We start from the raw sequence: 14,199 nt of genomic DNA, 5'->3' as shown, positions 1-14,199 counted from the left end.
GGACTGGAGGCAGCCCACCTGGGAACTAGCTGGAAACACAAAATCCTGCGCCCCCCACCAAGACCTCCGTAATCAGAACCTGGGGGGGGGGGGCAATCTGTTTGTATGAGCCTCCCTCTAGTTGAGAAGCTCTGATGTTCGCTCGCTCGCTCGCTCCAGTTTAAGGAGCACTGTTCTGACTACTGATACACTTACAAACCTGCGATCTTACTTGAACTTGTCAAACCCCTCACCCCCAGGAGTCAAATCCACACCTGGTCTGGCACAGGCATCACTCAGGAAGCGCCACACCCGCAGTCTCTCTCAGGACCCTGTGTCCTTCCTCCCTACAAATCTACACCCCCATGTTCCCACACCTCTCCAAATCCTCCCTCAACCTGCAACAGTCATGTGTCATAATTATACCTCAGCAAAACAATCTCCAAAAATATCTACAATGAGAAACTCACAAAGAAATCTCAGGCCCAGGGGGCCTCACTGGTGAACTCTTCCAAGCATTTAAGGAAGAAATACACAAAGCCTTTCAGAGGCCAAAGCTTTCACTCCTACCCTCTCTCCACCCCAGAAGGAATTCAGAAGTCATTCAATGAGCACGTTTATGGGCATTATTCCCCAAGAAAAAACTATTCAGCCAGGACTGTTTGGTACCCTTTCGAGAATCATTTGACACGGAGTGTGTGTGTAGGCTTTTTTAAAATTCATGTGCAATAAAACTGACTTTCTATAAGTTTTAACACATGGTAGGTTCATTTAACCACCAGAGAAAAATCTCACTGAGAACACACGAAGCAGAATACTTCTGAGCCCATTCTATAAGGCCAGCATAACCTTGACACCAAAACCTGTCAGGGACAGTATAAGAAAGGACAAATTACAGACAGAAAGTCATAACCAAAATATTAGCAAATCCAATCCAATCATGGAACATAAAGGATGGTGTATCATGAATAATTTGGGATTATCCTGAGAATGCAAATGCAGTTAGCTTACTTAACATTAGAAAAGTGCAATGTTATTTGCCACATAAACACATAAAGGAGAAAACACATACAACTGAGAAATGCAGGAAAAAAGGCATATGACAAAATGTAACATATGTGTGATCTTTTAAAATTATAAAACTAGGAATAAAAGAGAACTTCCTGAATCGGATAAAAGGTATTTAATAAAGCATGAGGGCCCTGGTGAAAAGACACCCGCCGGCAAGCGTCACACTGAGTGGGGGAGCAGGGAAGCTTTCAGAGGCCAGGCCACCTCCACACGCATGGAGCTCTAGGCCTTCCGTGAGGCCAGAACACTGCGGGAGAGGGGCGAGGTCTGGAAACAACCCACTCACAGACAGGGGGCTTTCTACACAGAAAACACAAAAGAATCCACAGATCAACAGCGAGAACCGAATTTAACAAGATCACAGGATGCAAGGACTACACACAGAAATGAGCGGCATTTCCAATAAACATTTCTAAAATGCCATCTGTAAAACCATCCAAAAATAACAAATATCCTGGAATAAATTTAATGAAAGAAACACAAGACCTTTACATTTAAAAAAACAAGAAACACCTATAAAATACTGTGGAAAATTTAAAGAAAAACTAAATAAATAGAAAGACACACCATACTCAGACACCAAAAGTCTTCATATAGTAAAAAATGATCAATAAAGATCAATAAATTCAATGCAATCCCAAACAAAACCACAGATTTATTGTGGTAATTGCCAAACTGATTTTAAAATTTATATGGAAATTAAAAAGAACCTAGAATAGTCAAAATAATCTTAAAGAACAAAGTAGGAGGGTTTACTCTGTCAAATATCAAGACCCATTATATAGTAGCTACAGTAATTTAAAAAGTATTGAAATTAGTGATAGTAAAAGGACAAATAGATGACAGAAGCTATATGGTCACCTGATGTATTTCAAGGTTCACGGGAAGGGTGATCTCTATAGCTAAGGAACATTAACCACTGCCTCACATCATACTGAAAGGTAATTCTGATGGATCATGGATCTAGCAGGTAATGTCAAAACAAAGATTCTAGAAGATAACAGAATTTCTTAAATAGAACAAAAAAGGCACTAACCATAAAAAAAGAAGATTCTATAAAGTAGAATTCATTATAGTTACGAAGTTCTGGCCCTAACCGGTTTGACTCAATGGATAGAGCGTCGGCCTGTGGACTCAAGGGTCCCAGGTTCGATTCTGGTCAAGGGCATGTACCTTGGTTGCGGGCACAACCCCAGTAGGGGGTGTGCAGGAGGCAGCTGATCGATGTTTCTCTCTCATCGATGTTTCTAACTCTCTATCCCTCTCCCTTCCTCTCTGTAAAAAATCAATAAAATATTTTTTTTTAAAAAAAGAAGTTCTGTTCATTAAGAACACAAAACAAAAAATCTACAGAGAATGAGAAGGTAACCACTGTGCAGAGGAGATCTGCATTCCACAAAGGCTCTCCCCTGAATCTAAAAGTGTGCCTACAGATCAGTGAGACAGGCCCACACAGGCACCTCAGAACAGAGGCCAATAAAATATGGAAAGGTAGGCAAAGTAAACCCAAATCCCCTAACCCGTCACCAGGGTGGCGGAAAAGAACAAACACAGAAGCCAACAAGTGACAGTGCGGCATTCCGAGAGGGCGCAGAGCACCCGAGTGCTTGCGCTGCTGCAGCAGTATGAGCAAGCACCGAGGACAGTGGTCGGCAAACTGCGGCCCCTTGAATGTGGCTCTTCCACAAAATACCATGTGCGGGCGTGCACGTACAGTGCGATTGAAACTTCGTGGCCACACTCAAGGGGCCAAAGAGCTGCATGTGGCTCGCGAGCCACAGTTTGCTGACCACTGACCTAGGAAAAGCACTTAGCATGTCTACCGAGCAGAGTGTGAGCAAGCACCTAGGAAAAGCGCTTAGCATGTCTACCAAGCACACTCGGCAGGGCCGCCCCAGCATGCGCGCGCCTAAAGACATGCGTGAGACTATTACGATGAGCACCCCCTAATTAGTAAGTGTCACAGACTTAAGAATCAAGCCTCCATGCACGGGCAACACACAGAAGTATGTTTGTGCGATTGAAAACTATACAGAGCAAGAGAAAACGAATACGGCCGCCATTCAGTAACACCCTGGGTGAACCTCAGGCAAAGCTGAGCAAAGAAAGCCAGACACTGAAGTATATGCTGTATGAATCCATTTATCCGAAACTCCATCCGAAACTCCAAAACAAGCAAAACAGCAGCTGTCCTGGGGGAGCAAGGTCCTGACAGGGAAGGGATAAGACGGAGACTTCAGGGCTCAGTGACACTCCAAGGGCCCACGTGCAGGGCTCACTGTGTACACGACAGTATACGCTACACTTCAGGAAGTGCTAGCTCAGCTCCCACGCTCTCTGGAGTCTTCCGGGATAAAGACCCCTCTGTACCCAGTGGCTCTGCTGTCCTCCCAGAGCACCTTACACGCATCATTGACCAAGAGCTGGGACTTGTATTTTAGCTATTTCCGCATCTCCTTAACTACATGGGGGAGGGAGGGTGCCCTACTTGCTCTCTGGATCCCCGAGGGCTGGCAGGAAACCTGCTGTAGAGCCTGCACTCACGGGTCATTCATTAACTAACCCTGAAACCCACTCAGGCCTGTATATCTCGACTGATAAGTCAGAGTCCAAAACAGGCCCCAGTGGCCGGGTCACAGCCTCCTTGAAGTCCCCTTCAACCCTTCCCAACATGTAAACACAGGAAGGAGAAGTTAAACAGGGAGGATTCCCTAACATCTGCAGAGGTTTTCACAAGGAGAAAGGAGGCAGGGCGAAAGCGCCCATGTGGTTTAGTATTGAACGTTACTTTACTGGGGAAAAACACAAATTTATTCTTAATCTCCAACTGAATCCTAAGAGGAGGGAAAGAGGAGTTGCGAGCTCATAGGCTATAAGCATCACACATGGTGAGGGGTCTGGGCTCACGACCACACTGAGGAGGGACTTAGACCTGAAGGGATGAGATCTGGCTGTGGCGCAAAGACTCCTCGTGGGACTCAGCGTCAGGCAGGTCGGGGCTCATATCCCAGCTTCCGGACCAGCTGCCTGACTTTGTGTGAGAAACAAACCTCAGCTTTCTCCTCTGCAACAGAGGTACCAGCCTCAGCCACCAGATGGGTGACTTACCTGTGCTCATCAGTAACACTGAGGGCGGCTTATGCATGACAGGCCAAACAGCTCATCTCATCTCATCCTAATGCTATTCACCCGTTACTGCTTTCATTCAACAAGCAGAATACAGTGGGGCCTTGACTTACGAGTGTCCCGACTAACGAGTATTTTGAGATACCAGCTGTCTCTCGGCCAATTTTTTGCATTGAGTTGATAGAGTAATTTGAGTTAACGAGCTCCTTAATGAGCTCGGTCTTGGAACAAATTAAACTCGTAAGTCAAGGCCCCACTGTACTGTGCTCCGACTGTGTCCTACATAGGCGCTGTGCCAACAGGCCAGCCAGAGGCACAGGCCCCCAGAGACACAGGCCCCCATCCTCAAGGTGTCTATGTATGATTCTCCCTCTGACAGATGAGGAAACTCAGAGATATAACCTTGCCCAAGGACACAGTCAACTGAAGGGCTTGGATTTGGATTTAAGTTCATACCTCCCACAGGTGGTTCTCAATCCTAGCTGCAGCGAGAATCCACTAGAGAACTTTTTAATAATCCTAACGCCATGGCCTCACCCCAAACCAATGAATACTGATTGCTGAGGGTGGGGCCTACACATCAACTGATTTTTTTAGTTTCCCAGAGAATTCTGTGCAACTAGAGCTGAGAACTTTGTCCTGAACTAATAAATGCTTCCTGTAATGTGTTCTCTCATTTCTTTAATTGATGCTTTAATCTATATGAATTGAAGATTAGCTCTGTGCCATCAGTTTCCATGAACAGTGAATACACTCTTTTAGATTTTGCTTTAAACTACTCTAAAAATTCTACGAACAAAAGCAAAATAAAACTGGGAACAACTGCCTGATAATGTAACCTTTTCTAGTATCTTCCAATCTCTGGTTTCCATTGATCCAGATGGTGTGCCGATTCCTAACCCAGGTGGCTTCTAGAGCTCATCTGTGTGCCCTCTCCCTCCACTGGGCTGCACCCCCGGAATCCAGCAGGTCCCTGTCTTCTCTGGTACGGAAAACGCCCAGCCCAGAGTGTGGCACAAAGTGGCCTGCCCCTGTGCATGAGAAGGAACCACTCTTGCATGCGGCTCCACGAGCAAGGGTCTACACTGTGCAAGCGGGCAGGGCCAAGCCACGTTCTGTTCATGTCCCAGGGCCAACCAAGAACATGCGCCAGGCATTCGCTGGGGATCAGGGATGACTAAGATCCAGGCTCTGACTTGAAGGCCTCATTCTAAGAACAAGACACACAAAACAAAACTGGACTAACGTGAGAGCAGGCACAGAGAGCAGCATGCTTGGAGGAGGCCGCCTCTGCCCTGGGAGCCAGGAGGGCGTCCCGGAGGAGCTGAGCTGGGCCTTAAAGATGCTCAGACATCGGACAGAGGCACGCAGGCGAGAGAAGGGAGCATCTCAGGCAAAGGCAGGAAAGCGTGCCTCAGTCCTCTGAGCCGAAGCCAGTGCCCAGGAGAGGGAGAGAAGCAAACCAAAGGCATCTCTGCATTCTGGGTCCGCAGGAGCAGGGAGGACCAGTCCTGCCAGACCTCAAGCTACAGTCACGTGGGGCCAGAGCTGTGACAGATTTCGACAGTCCACCGGCCCCGTGGAGTGTGTCCTCATTCATAAAGCAGAGATTGGACTTTCACTGCCAGTAAACTTGCACCAAGGACAATGGGCTCCTGGGGGCTCACAGACACCCTCTTGGGAAAGGACAGGTCAGCTGACCAGGGTCAGGACTGTGGTCACCAAGCAGGCAGCACTTCTGGGATTCGGCCCCAGGAAATCCTGAAATGTACACCATGCACCAGTACATGCACCCACAGGTCATTTTATCATCAAAAAGCAGAAGGAAAGCCACTTCCTTACTGTTAGACAAGTAAATGATTCACAGGGCGGAATACCACAAAGACATTCGTAAGTGTATAAATTTTTAATTTTGTGGGAAAATGTTTTCTATAAGTAAAATAGTAGGATACCGAACTGTAGAAACATTATGCAATTTTATGTTTTAAATTCAAAAAAGTGTAAGAAAATACAGTAAAAAGGAAAAATTGGTAGTAGGTGTAAAAGTGGAAAGGGCAAAAATAGAATGATAGTTTAAACAAAAAGAACCCTTAAGAAAACATGTAAAAATAGGTTCCTTTAAAAAAAAAGTCGTAGACACCACAGGTGTGGATGCCACATGTGCAATCAAACAAAAACCTGCACAGCTGTGTGACCGAGATCACTAGGGAAAGTCTCCTCCCAATACACAGAATAACAACATAATCAAAAGGGGAAATATTTAGATTTTAACAGTTAAGGTAACATCTCTTTATTACTTTTTCAGGTTTACAGTCTATCCCTCATTCATTTAAGACTGTTTACTGAACATCTACTAAGTGCCTGCACTGGCTAGGAAAACAACTACTGGATTAAGATGCAACCCCTGCCCCAGGAAGCTCACGGTCCACAGTGGTGGGGACGGTGTCTCACTGTTTGAAAAGTAGTCTAGGAATGTGGATCCAAACAAGGACTCCTGAAGGACCACAGGAGCTTGCCAGGCATAGGAGCAGAAGGGGCAAAGTGACTATGTGAGACGGCTGATTCAGAGAACCCTAAGTGACGAGCTTGGCTTTTGTGGCCGCAGCACAGAACGGGAGCCGGAGTCCTGAGGTGGGCAGGTGGATCCAGAATGCTCCTGACACCACGCCAGGGAGTTTGGAGAGTATTCTGCAGGTGATGAGAACTATCATTTAGGCAACAGAATGACAAAGTATTCAACTCATCGACTCTAGGCATTCAATTCTCATGAAGCTGAACAGGGAAGGGGGATGGAGAAAAATGACCCCCCAAAATGGCCAATGCTCCCAACTATTCTCCAAACCCATTCCCTCACTAGTCCGGGCACTAGTCCAGTTTCCCAGCCTGCCTTCCAGGTGGGCGAGGCCACATGACTAAGTCCCAGCAGGTGAACTGCAGATGCACTGGTTACCTTCGGCCCTTTCCCTTTCTTGGCTTGGCACAGAGCTGCCCAGAGGCCTCGGGTTGGAATCGCCGGAGCCAGGAGGTGGGGAGAACGTGGGAGAGCATGAGCTGGAAATACTAGTAAATGTCCTTTGTGTCTCAGCCATTAACCAATTCAAGTTTGTTACCGCAGCTAGTGCTCACCTACGGAAATACATATTCATGTGTTTTCCCCACAAACTGACCACCACAGGTGTGGATACCACAGGTGCAATCAGACTGAAACCTGCACAGCTGTGTGACCCAAGATTTCTTCTGCTTTAAAAATCACTGCTCTCAAAGGAATTTTAAAGGAATGAACTCTGCTCATTCCAGGGTATACGCTTAAAGTGAGTGAGCAGTCAGGTGCTAAGGCCAGGGCTGATCCACGAGGTGTTTTTCCCCGTCTAACTGGCCCCTCACCCTTTTCTTCTTCCTCCTGTGGGGCTCCCTCCCACCCTGCAGGACGTGGACTGGGGGATTGAACCCACACCCTCTTAACTGCTTTCCCTGTATCCCCCCTTCTGGTAGGAAATGTGTCTAACACCCAAATCTGAAACCTAGAGGCTATTAGGACTTCAATCCTGATTACTCTTCCCTGAAACACCCTGTACACGGAGCCTGGAACTGGAAAGCCTCTGGCTGGAAGCAAAGGGGAATTAACAGGAAAGCGGGACTGTTATGGGCCCAAAGCGGCAACTAGGCAAACCTGGATGACTCATCCCTCCACATACAGAACCTCACAGAAACCCTGTGACAAACCACAACTATTCACAACAAAGCATCAGCAAACTGGAACTGAGAAACAAACTCTCATTACACACCCAGCTCACTGAGCATCAACAGGAACTAGCTGTGTGGCAATCCAGTCAGATGTGTGTGCACATGAACAATACGGGCCATGAAGAATGTCACGTCAGCTACCTCAGAGATTCAGTGTTCTACAAACAGAACAGGCAAGCAGCTTAGAACAGGCACTATTCAAGGTAGAAAACGGGGTAAGAGTTTAAACTGTGTTATTCCACCAACATTTTTTTCAGTAAAACAGATTTTATACCCACTTGCACCAAGAGAAGTTAATTTACTAGTAGGAAGTAGCTGGTGGATGAAGAGCTGCTTGGCAGGAATGGGGTTGCCTGTGGGTTTCTCAAGACCCCACCAACTCCTGTGTGCCACACAGCACCTGCATGTCACCCTGAACCCCTCTCCCAAGGGCAGAACCAAGGCAGGCTGGCAAGACACCTGAGCACAGATGCCTGGGAGTCCCCATAAAGTCAGTGTGATTTCCCGACAGCCCCCGCACACGGGGGTGCTCCAAAACTCAGGAGGCCACGTGAATCCTACAAAGAGAACACATTCTCCCTCTCCCGCCTCCCCAAGATGACCTTTTTCACAGCTGTAACATCTCTAAGGACAGGGACAGAGGCGCGGCAGAGAACTCCGTGAGGCCTCTGAGGTTTACCGGAGCACGGTCTGGCTGGTGAGCAGGGCATACGCTACATAGTACATAGACACGTGGTTCTTTCTTGGTTCAGTTCCCGCCACTCCTGCAGGCTCCTGCCTCCACAGTGAGAGTCGCCGCCCCCCACCCGAGGTGAACTGGAATCTCAATGTCAGCCCCCAACGGGCAGGGCGGCTGAACTTAAAAGGTTTCTTTGCTCAGATCAAAGAACTTTCCTTCCACCCAAGGGAAGGAAACAGATCAAGCCCAGCTGGGAGACAGAACTATTCCTGTTCCCTTAAGTTCAACTCCTGCTGGAGAACTGGCTGGATCACAGGAAAACCAAGCAGGGCCTGCTTTTAATCAAGGCATTAGAACACAAGAGAAACCGCTGGCGTTCGCCCTCAGGACGGGTTAAGTCCCTTGTTTCTGTTTGCCCTTTCCTGCTGCTCATCTCGACTGCGCTGGCATTTACTAGCATTCATTCATTGATTCATTCATTCACGCACTCACTTATTCTTTACAGCAGCAAGCAGGGAAGCGATCCTAACAGATTCCAGTGAGCGCGCAGCACCAGCCTCTGTGCCCAACACTGGACATGCATCGCCCCGGTACCGCCCATTCGGAGATAAGGAGACCAAGGTTCAAGAAAATGAGGCACCTTAAGCAGCCTTCAGCCAGAAGGGCAGAGCAGTCACCTCCTGGCGCTACAGGCACACTCTCTGAATGCCCACCAAGCCCTCTGGCCCCACGCTGGAGGCACAGCAGACTCCTCCAGAACCCAGCTCTGAGAGGGGCAGGCCCCTCCGCCTCCATCGCATTAAACATCCAGAACATTTAAACACGCACTGGAGTGCACAAGCATGTCACACAGGACTCATGCCTGGCAGCCACTGCCCCAGCCCCAGGAGGAAGCGGGTCGGCCTGTCCACCACACCGGCCTTACTAAAGGCCACCTTGGCTCCTCCACCCCCTCCCCCAGGCCTGTGGACAGTTCCCTCTGCAGCTTCCCTTGGCTTCACGTGCCTCATACTGATTTGGTTGCTTCTCAGCCACCCTGTGCAGCTTTGTTACATCAACGAGAACAAAGGTTAAAAATAAAGTCACAGATTGTCACCTCAACTAAGCAGATGAGCGCTGCGCAGCAGAGCTCCCCACAGTGATGGGAAAGTACAAATCCGTGCTGTGCTACGAGGCAGCCAGTGGCTACGTGTGGCTGCTGAGCACTGGGATGTGGCCAGTGTGACTGAGGAACCAAGTTTTTCATTTATATGAAACTAGTGCATGAAATTTGTGCACGGGGGCGGCGGGGGGGGGGGGTGTCCCTCAGCTCAGCCTGCACCTTCTCCAATCTGGGACCCTTCAGAGAATGTCCGACTGCCGGTTTAGCAGACATCCCTCTCGCAATCCAGGACTGCTGGCTCCTAACTGCTCACCTGCCTGCCTGCCTGATTGCCCCTAACCACTCTGCCTGCCGGCCTTCTCGCCCCCAACTGTCCCCCCCCACCGGCCTGATCACCCCCAACTGACCTCCACTGATGGCCTGCTTGCCCCCAACTGGCCCCCCCTGCTGGCCTGGTCACCCCTAACTGCCCCCCCTGCTGGCCTGGTTGCCCCCAACTGCCCCCCCTGCAAGCCGGGGGGGGGCGGGGCAGCCTGAGCAAGGGGCCTATGGTGGTTTACAGACCAGCCACGCCCCCATTGAGGTGGGGGTCCCCACTGGGGACAGTACCGGCCTGGGCGAGGGGCTGGGGCAGTTTGCAGGCCAGCCACGCCCCCATGGGGTGAGGGTCCCCGCTGGGGGATGTGGCCAGCCTGGGTGAGGGGCTGAGGGCTGTTTTCAGGCTGGCCACACCCCCTTCAGGATGGGGGTCCCTACTGGGGTGCCTGGCCAGCCTGGGTGAGGGGCTGATGGCTGTTTTCAGGCTGCCCACGCTCCCCAGCGGGGACCCTCACCCCATGGGGGCGTGGCCAGCCTGGGTGAGGGGCTGAGGACCGTTTGCAGGCTCCTCCCTCGGCGGCCGGCCCAGGCGACCCAAGCCTCCCACGCGTTCAGACCGGCTCCATGGCCAATGCCCACAGGCCCCTCCTTCAGCAGCCAGTCAGGGCAGGCAGGAAGCTTGGCTTCCTCCGTCGCCGGGGCGACCCAAGCCTCCTGCCTGCTCCAGCAGGCTCCATGGCCACTGCCATCTTTGTCCCACTAATTTGCATATTCCCTCCTGATTGGCTGGAGGCGTCATGGAGATATAGTCAATTTACATATTTGTCTATTATTAGTGTAGACAGCGGTTCTCAACCTGTGGGTCGCGACCCCTTTGGGGGTTGAACGACCCTTTCACAGGGGTCGCCTAAGACCATCAGAAAAGACATATATAATTACATATTGTTTTTGTGATTAATCACTATGCTTTAATTATGTTCAATTTGTAACAATGAAATTGGGGGTCACCACAACATGAGGGACTGTAAGGGTCGCGGCATTAGGAAGGTTGAGAACCACTGGTGTAGATTTAAACAGCTACATGTGCCTAGTGGCTAACACACTGGACAGCACAGTAGACTCTAGCATAAGCACCAACTTGCTCCAACCTAAGACCCGAAATGACCAAACAGGGTGGCTGCTGAAGCCTGCATGACCTGCTGTGGGACCAGGGACATGGGTACAGGAGGGTGGAGGCCACAGGACAGACATGTGAAACACAAAGCAAGCCCCTGCCAGCCCCACAGCCTCCGTTCCTGCCGGCTCCTTCGACCAGAACACTCTTCTCCCCCATCTCGTTCACATCTCTGCTCAAATGTCACTTGCTCAGTGACACCCTCCCTGACCACCCTACTTAAAATGTACCTCCCACCCTCACTCTTCCCTCCCCGGGTACCCTACTTTTTACTCCTCCAGCACTCAGAGCCTGACAGGGGGCCTCTCTTACAGCTGTGTGCCTGCAGCAGATCCCAGTGTCATCCGGTACTTTTATTTGGGGGAAGGGGCTTGCTGGCTGCTGCACCAGGTCCTGGGTACGTACCACCGAGGAAATGAATTCACTATTTGAAAAGCATTACTGAGTTCTGGCTAGGTGCCAGCATGGGATGAGTGAGACGCAGTCCCGCAAGGGGCACCAGGCTGGGGGACCCACAGATGACACTGCACTAGGGCACGGGCGGGGAGCCAGGGAACCACAGGAGGAGAGCCCTCCATGCATGCTGGGATCTTGGGTGGGTTCTCCTCATTTAAAGTGTGCGTGGCAGTGAGGGGCAGAAATGGAACCTATTCCAGGAAGGGGTCACCCAGGCCGAGGGAGGAAAGGTGAGACATCTCCGCCCACCAGTGCAGAGGCCCCTCAGCTCCGACACTGGCCTGCAGACCTGCACTGCGCCGGCTGCAGCTCCTCTCCCCCTGCTCTCCAGCCCCTGTTCCCCAAGCCTGCTCCTGGCACAACTTACAAGAGGCGGTGGAGAGGCTTCTGTAAGGGCAGGGATTTGGAGCTGGACAAGTGTATGTTCCAGTCACCGCTCGGCCATCTGAAGCCCATGCAGCTGGCCTCTCAGCTATCTCCAGTGCAGAGACAATTTCTACGGAAGCGCTATGAGTGCTCCAAGGGGAGAAGGTGCAGGGCCGGCTCCAACAGGTGGCTGCTGCCTTCTCGGGGGGGAGCTGCTCAGAGGCAGCTCGGAGCCCCTGCAGCAGCGAGGTTTAAACCCCCTCTCCTCGAGACAGTTCCTCAGCTCCTGCACAGACCTTCATCTTGTGCACGTGGAGCTCAATCTCCTTCCATTTTCACGGCTCTGTGAGGGGGTATCCTCAGCTCATTTTGCAGATGAGGACACCTCCCAGCGAGCTGAGTGCCTGCCTCACCCAAGACCACACGCCAGGAAATGCTAGGTCGAGAGAATAGCAGCCCGTGCTCCTTCCCAGATGCACAGTGGTGCGTACACACGTGCACACACACCACTCAGCAGCTCAGATATTCAGCAGGTCTTCTGAATATCCCTGATGCCAGGTCAAAGTCACCAAGAACATCAGCAAGCAGATTTTGTAGAAAAGTCACAGTTACAATGTTACACCTCAATTCACTGATAATTCTAAAATGGTCAAAGTAGCAGAAAACTAGTCAGGCAGAATAATAACTAATAACAATAGAAAAGATATTAAATGCCTGTTATATGCCCAGTGCTTTACATCCATGTACATTTCCTCCCTGTTTAATTCCAACAACACTTTGAAAATGAACTTATTTCTATTTTCTAGGTAAGAAACAAGCTCAAAGAGCCAAACCCTGTATCATCTTTGTATCCCTTGCAAGCTACTTGGCCACTCCTGCCTCGGTTTTCTCACCTAAATGAGAATTAACTGCAGTGCCTACCTGAACCCACCAGCTCTCAGTGCGGATACAGAGTCACTCCGGTAACTTCAAGCAGGAAGGGACTGAACTCAAGGAGTTAGATGACTTGGAAATCACTGTAAGGGCTGAAGTCATCAGCTCTAAATGGGACGCCCAGGAATGGCTCCCTGGGTAGAGAACTCGCGCAGCGGGGAGCTGCCGCATCTGAGCTGCCCCTGGACTAAGGCCCTCCAGGATGCAGCAGGTCAGGAAGCCACCACAGCTTGCAGCCACCTGACCCACCCCAGCGTCACACAGGATGCTGCTGCAGGAGAGCCTCACGCCTCCATGGCATCACCAGATAGCAGGAACCAGCCTGAAGGGGAAGGAAAGTGGTCTCCACCAAACTTCAAATCTCTCACACAAGGCACCCAATTCACACCCAGAACCCCACGGCAAGAGACGTTGGGAAATGCACGTGTTGAAGGCTCCGGCTTGCAGAGTGCAGGAGGCGCCCCGGAGGAACGCGGTCCGGAGCACGAAGAAGCCAGCCCACAGATCGGCCACACACTCTCTCACGTGCTGCTGGCAGTGGGACAAGGCGACCACATGGAAGTCTGAGAACAGCACCTGGCGAGCACCCGGTGGCTCTGGCTGCCGCACACCTCTGAAGGGCACCCACCTGCTCATAAGCTAACTCCCCCCCCCCCCCACCCAAAGAAAGCACCGAGCACATTTCTCCCTTAGCACCGCTCATGTCACCTCCCAAATAATCACACCCCACAGCCCAGGTCAGCACAGGAACTGAGATTCTGCTTGAGCGCTTTCACAGCAAGGGATCTAAAAGCCCGAGACTTACTTTTAAGCCAGTGGTTTCAAACTTTCTCATATACAGGACCTTTTTAAAAAGTGAACTCTTATGTGAAACCCCAACCAACAAAGGCAGAACGTCGGGCCAGAAATCCAACCTGCATTCCTGGTCTGTGCCCAAAGCTTTACTGTATTATCTCGTTTGACTCTCACACCAACTCGTTCCAAGAGGTACATTTAACCCATGTCATCCTGTACCCCTGGGGATCACAGAGGTTAAGTGAGTTTCTTGATGTCACAGGTCAAAAATAGCAGAACTGGGGTTCAAACCTGGGTCTGAGCAGCCTCGGCTCTCGACCACCACACTCCTCGTCTCTATCTCTGGATTACAGTTCGATGCCAGGGTGAACCAGACATAGACCATGCCACGCAGGGGCCCTCAGCCAGCCAGGAAGCAGACCGGAAAAACGCATCATTACAGCTCTTTAAACACAG

At 50.5% G+C, this 14,199-nt stretch overlaps 1 protein-coding gene across 2 annotated transcripts in view; it reads right to left on the bottom strand.

Annotated features, from left to right (window-relative positions):
- Positions 1-14,199, bottom strand: part of TBC1D14 (TBC1 domain family, member 14) — an 82,639-nt gene that overhangs the window by 43,990 nt on the left and 24,450 nt on the right. The window lies entirely within an intron of this gene.

Source organism: Myotis brandtii, unplaced genomic scaffold (assembly GCF_000412655.1).
Source record: "Myotis brandtii unplaced genomic scaffold, ASM41265v1 scaffold986, whole genome shotgun sequence".
NCBI lineage: Eukaryota > Metazoa > Chordata > Mammalia > Chiroptera > Vespertilionidae > Myotis > Myotis brandtii.
Note: the sequence above shows the minus strand (reverse complement) of the source record. Positions and strands in the feature narration are given on the sequence as shown.